The 6029-nt window shown below is 39.3% G+C and overlaps 1 long non-coding RNA gene across 1 annotated transcript; it reads left to right on the top strand.

Annotated features, from left to right (window-relative positions):
* The first annotated feature begins 4170 nt into the window (after positions 1-4170).
* On the top strand, positions 4171-5729 carry LOC119735992. The gene is made up of 3 exons (XR_005272249.1): positions 4171-4233; positions 5295-5405; positions 5644-5729. It is a non-coding gene; the product is annotated as an uncharacterized LOC119735992 (long non-coding RNA).
* The last annotated feature ends 300 nt before the right edge of the window (positions 5730-6029 follow it).

Here is a 6029-nt window from a genome sequence, read left to right on the forward strand (position 1 = left end):
GCAGCCTGTAAAACCAAGGGCAATAAGAAAAACAGTATGAATCGAAAAATCATTAAGTAAAAAAAAATTAATTCAAAAACTAGGGTAAACAGTTCTATAAGAAAGCACACAAATATCAAAGTAGAAACAGAAAAAAAAACATTTGCACTAAAGATACAGAAAGATGAACTACCCCCACCCCCCCCCCCCCCTAACCAGACCAGCAAGTGGCAGCAACCCACGACAATATGCAAGAAGAAATTAAGATATCAGCTACAAATTGCCAGCAAGCACAGCTTGTAAAAGTAAAAAATACATACATGTTTATATACTGAAAACATGTACATGGATGCGAAAATTTCAAGAGGGCCCAATGTCTGAACCCCATCAGATATACCTCTCGAGACTACATTTGGTGCCCAAGAAAGACTCCAATGGGATTGAAAACGCCAAATTATGTAATTCTTCAGCGTGTTTTTAACGACATTGTTGTAATTTTATCTTTGTACTTTAATTGTGTTATTTGATCCCACATCGCTACCCTTTGTATTGATGTGTTAATCATGTAATTCAGCCTGTCCATTGCCACATCGATGTCTGTGAAACAACCATTATCAATTAAATTCAATTCAACATTTTAATATTATTATTATTATTGATTTTGTTACTAAATAAGATATGAATAAAATAATGTCATCCTCGCATTGCCAACATCGGCCGGCTGTGGTGCGTCTCTGCATATCACTGATGATTATTCACGGTATCCTAATAGAAAGATAACCTACAAACAAATCATACAATACTCTCTTGAAGGCACTCCTTAGGTCATGCATCATTGAGCATCACTGTCTTAAAAATTGTATGTAAGAACCCGATATAAGAAGAGTATCGTATGTCCAAGATGCTGCAAGACAAGTTTAGATGTGGTCTAAGAGGTGCGTGGGGTAGGACGCCCTCACCCAAAGTACGACCAAAGCGTGCTCCGTGCCGAGGGATTTTGATGGCATTCAACCAGGAAGTCACGTGCGTGTTCCAATTTCTTCCCCCTATTCCTGGTTATCACATAAAATCAGTTCAGTAGCTGTATATTGAAGGTCGTTGCCAGCCATCAGAAATCGACAAACAGCTCCAGCGCTTTTTAAGTTCAAATGTACCTAGGGTTCTGAACCATTGTACTCTGCACAGTGTGTATCACATGTAAAAATAGTCTCAATGCACATTTAAACTTATTTGCTTTCAGTACAAAACCAATGGAGAAAAAGTTGGTCAAAGCCTGAAAATTTAAACCCTGTCAACCCCCCCCCCCCCCCACAGCCTTTTATATCGCTGGTTAGATTCAACCGATCGTGGTCAGCACTGAACTATGATTGAAATAATGGAGATATTTCAGTAATTTGTAAAATGGCAATTATACTAGTTTATTTTTTATGACAATGTTGCGATGCATATTTCGATTGTAGGCCTACCTTTGCAATTGTAACCTTGGACGTGGGTAATCATGTAAATGAAACTTTCGCATTGCTATTAGACCTGCCAATTACTTTTGATGGCACAAACGTGTATATCAGAAGTTTAATTAAATATAAAAAAAGAACGAAGATGTTTACATTAATTACTGAAATACAGATAACATGCAGTTAAGGCTAAAAAGCATTGTCTATAAACAATTTGAAATATTAAGATAAAACAATTTGAAATAACAAAACACTGATGATTTTGTTCATCAATATTGAGTCCACATTTTTTTAATTTCTATAATGCCATAATAATAATGGCGACTGAGTAATGAGACGCACAACTGAGAGGGTCTAACAACTCAGCAACCAGCACAGTATAATCATACACTAAATTCCTCCTGTTACTAGGTAAGTTCCACGTCTAAACGTCAAGGCTGTTTTGCTTTTTCTCTGTGATCAATCTGAAGGAGTTTCATTTCAGTCATGCCGAGAAAAATCAGGCGACAGTGCCTACAGTGCAACTTTGAGGAATCCCTGGTATCATTACGAGAAGTGATTAATAATAATGCCTTAAGCCACGCCCACTAATGGCGCTGGCCAATTGGATGCTAATATTCCAGCATGAGTTACTTAGCACAAAGAATTGTTACTACACAATTTATGTTAATGTATACAACATATAGTTGATGACTCATCACGTAATTATTGCTATTACATCTGTCATGTATGGTTTGGCTGCACCTGGAAAAACCGAAGAAACAGTCTGTTGCATTTAAACAATTAAGAATCCAGTAATTGTGTATCAAGTGACAAATGAGCTTCAGGAGCAGGTGCCGTTGTAAACATTATCTTCTCTGAAGAGCAACACCAGAATATAGTCTGCGAATTAAATCAATTTTATGCCAACATAACTTACAATATTATTGGCTTTAACAATTTGATGATTTAAGAACTTCAAATTACCCTTGCTATTCGAATCGATCCCTCAAAGGAGGTGGTAGGCCAGGAGAAATAGTAACGCACTCACTGGTAATTCTAATGGTTCTTTGCGGCTTAGTACCCTGTGTTCTAGCGCCGCCCAGACCTACAATACCCGCCCCGTCATCGTAGCTGTCCGTTCGCGTTACGGCCCGCCTGGCTTCCCGTAGTCAATCAAGCACACTGTTCAGCTAAAGCTAGATAACCACGGTCCTGTCGTAACCATTTATATATACACAGAGGCGTGGGGGCGTTAAGAGGGTATTTACCCCCGAATATTTTGTAACGACTGCCCTTTTCCATTCAAGTACCTTTTTTTCTTTTCCATTCAAGTGCCCTGTTTTTCAACATTGTTCCCTCCCCTCATATGTTTGAAGTGTGCCCTTTTGGAACAAGTGCCTTTGTTTAATAAACAAGTGCCCTTTCAAAAACAAATTGCCCCTTTTGACCACCAGCCTCCTGCGAGTGCCCCTTTTTGTATTTAGGGCGAGCCACGGCAATTTTGCCGTCCTGAGAAGCGCCATCTATTGCATATCGTCGGATTTAATCAGCGCCCCCATTACAAGGTGGAACAACAACCCCACCCCACCCCCAACTATTTGATTTTACGGGGGCCACGTGTTTTTTGTACGACAAACTTGAAGGCAACCATTGGACGCCATTTGATTGAATTGGAATATAACTGATCCTCTATTTCATGGAAATAGGACCAACAGAGGTTTTTTTTATTTTTCATCACTCGTCTACACGTTGAAAACAAAATCAGCTGCTGGCATACGCTCAGTTTTTTCTGAATTGTTTTATTTCACTGGCAAGAAAATGCTATACGCATCATACGCAGGTTGTATACGGAATAAAAGGAAGCTCCTGTGTCAGCGTCTATTTTTTTCTCGGTAACCGTCATTTCAATCCATGGTTACGTTCACTCACTCCTCTATGTTTTGTACCTAGCAGCAGTTATAAGTTGAGTGCGTATACTACTCTGGTATTTTTTCAGACATTATCTTTTCTTCTGTATTATTTTGTCTTTTGTTCTTAAATGTTAAACTTTTTTTCTGCAATTGAACATTTTATCAAATGTATATAAGGATGTACATCTTCAACCCCCCCCCCCCCTCTACATTCTGCCCACCCCACCCCAACCAACTCCCACACTTTTAACCATATTGACGATAAAAAGATGAAATCTAAATCAGGGTCACTCTTTTTACAAATAACCCATTTTGTACCCCTCCACCCAAATCCTGGGTACGCCATTGCGTACGGATTACCGAACTGTGCTTAACTCTCTATCATGGCAAACACACGTGTTGGCGCATGTGTAACCTTGTCGTCATTAGAGACACACTCTTGGAAGAAATGGTCCGGTTAACATTGTTAACTTATCTTATGATGGGACTGCGGTTTGGCCGAAGTCAATTGAGCTGACTGATAAGGTTTACGTACAAAACCCCGAGCCAACGAGGTTTTTGTATAGAAAGCTGCCGGCCACTTTGCGCGAGTGTGTCCGTAATGGTCACTGGTGCGTGCTATTCCAACAATAGCACGTTTCTCACTGGCAAAGAATAGCTGTTACGAACACGCACCACTACTGCCACAATATACAATACTTCATATATTCATTCCATATATATTTCAAGCACCGTCATGGCGGTCCATAACGTCGACGGTTCGTCCAAAATATCGCGTAACGACAACAAACCTAGACATGTTTCAGATTCGACGCAGACTGAGGATGAGCCCGTCAAAGCCCCTCCGGAGTCAGAAGACCGCCACATCCCATGAAGACAGCTGGTCTCTTCTCCAAACTATTTTTCATGTAAGATAAGTTGTTCACCATATTATACGCAAGGACATAGACCATTGTGCTATTCTCCTGTAAGCTTACAATAACATGCCACCTCTTTTTGTACTGTAGTTATTTGTGCTGCCGTATTTTTACACAAACATTAATTATTCATAAGATGGAATTTGCGTCAAGGTGATGTAAATCAAAATGGGGTTTTGCCCTTCACCGACGTATAAACAATGTGTAATTAGTGTGTTCACAGTGTATATACGTCAGTGAAGAACAAAATCCAATATTGTTTTACATCACCCCGACTCAAATTCCATCTCATGAATAGTTTAATTGCGATACCCGCTGCTACATGTACATCAGATTCAACCAGATAACCGATCCTGCAAGCTCGGTGGTCGAGTACGAGGGGTAATGCATTTTGCATAGAAATCAGGAGGTCGTGGATTCAAGTCCCACCCGAGTGATTTTTCCCAACTTTCACTCAGGAGGTAACACACTGAGTGTACATTGTATATACGTCGGTGAAGGGCAAAACCCAACATTGACCAACTTCAGTTAGTCTGTGAATTGTTTTTTTTTCCGATTTGCTTCAAACTATTGAGGCATCTTTTGTTTCGGTGAGCATCTTAGGCATCTTAATTTTCGAGGGAAAAATACAATTTACATCAACTGTCCAGTACATAATTGTTAGCAGCCTATAGGTAAAAATTGTTAATGATATATATTCTTATACATTTTTTTGTATGATACAACATCATCAAAATTGTTTTAAAACCCACCAGGAACAACCCTTCCGTTTTGATATGCTAGTTGCTGTTGCTTTTACTCGCATTGTATTGCAAAAACACCATAATAATTAGGTTATTCAACCAGGAAATTAAACAAATACTGAATCAGTTACTTAGCACATCTTACCATTCTTCCCAAACTATGTTCCGTATAATCCTTGACTTACATATGTGCACATAAAACATTGACACAATAACGTGACTTGAACATCACTGTTTAACCACCCCATGTCATTTTGTTTCCTCCTCTTTTTTGTTGTTTACATGTACAATACATTTCCTTTTGTGAAGTTGGATGTTTGACTTCTTCCGTCGGGGCTACAAGAGACCTCTTGTTGAAACAGACTTGTATGACGTTCTGCCTGACGACTCCGCTGGAGTCGTGGTTGGTAAACTCGAGAGGTAATGTATGTGCCCATGCTACACCCTATCCAAATACGAAATGTGTAAACAAAATCAAGTCTAAAACCCTTGAGCACACTTAAGCTTCCAGATCAGTGACAAAAAATACAAACTAATACATTTATATCTGACTACCCATGGAGAGGGAAAACAACGATTATTTACAATTGTAAATCTTAATTTTATGTTATTGGTGGTAGGTCGAGTATGATCTTTTGAATTTCATTTTTCCATGCAGGGAGTGGAATAAAGAAATTAAGAAAAGCGAAGCCACAGGAAGGCCTCCGTCTCTTCGATGGGCGTTGGTTAGAGCTTTGGCTGGCATTACATGATACACGGCTTGCCTGCATTCATTGAGGTAACCAAAAACCATCTGTATATTGTGAATATTGTACTACTTTTCTTACTAGAGATCTAAGGAAACATTTTCAAGGACTTGACAATCGAAACGCCAGAAAGCATTTACATGAATATAAAAACCGACTCGATGTCAGTCACTAGAAGTTATTATTAACATGTTAAGTGAAATGCAGCGTGTAAAAGAAACAAATTCCGCAGCAAATTACACAATGTTTGATCTACATGACGCCCCCCCCCATGAAATATTCCAGCCCCTCCCCCCCC

Source organism: Patiria miniata, unplaced genomic scaffold (genome assembly GCF_015706575.1).
Source record: "Patiria miniata isolate m_02_andy unplaced genomic scaffold, ASM1570657v1 HiC_scaffold_29, whole genome shotgun sequence".
NCBI lineage: Eukaryota > Metazoa > Echinodermata > Asteroidea > Valvatida > Asterinidae > Patiria > Patiria miniata.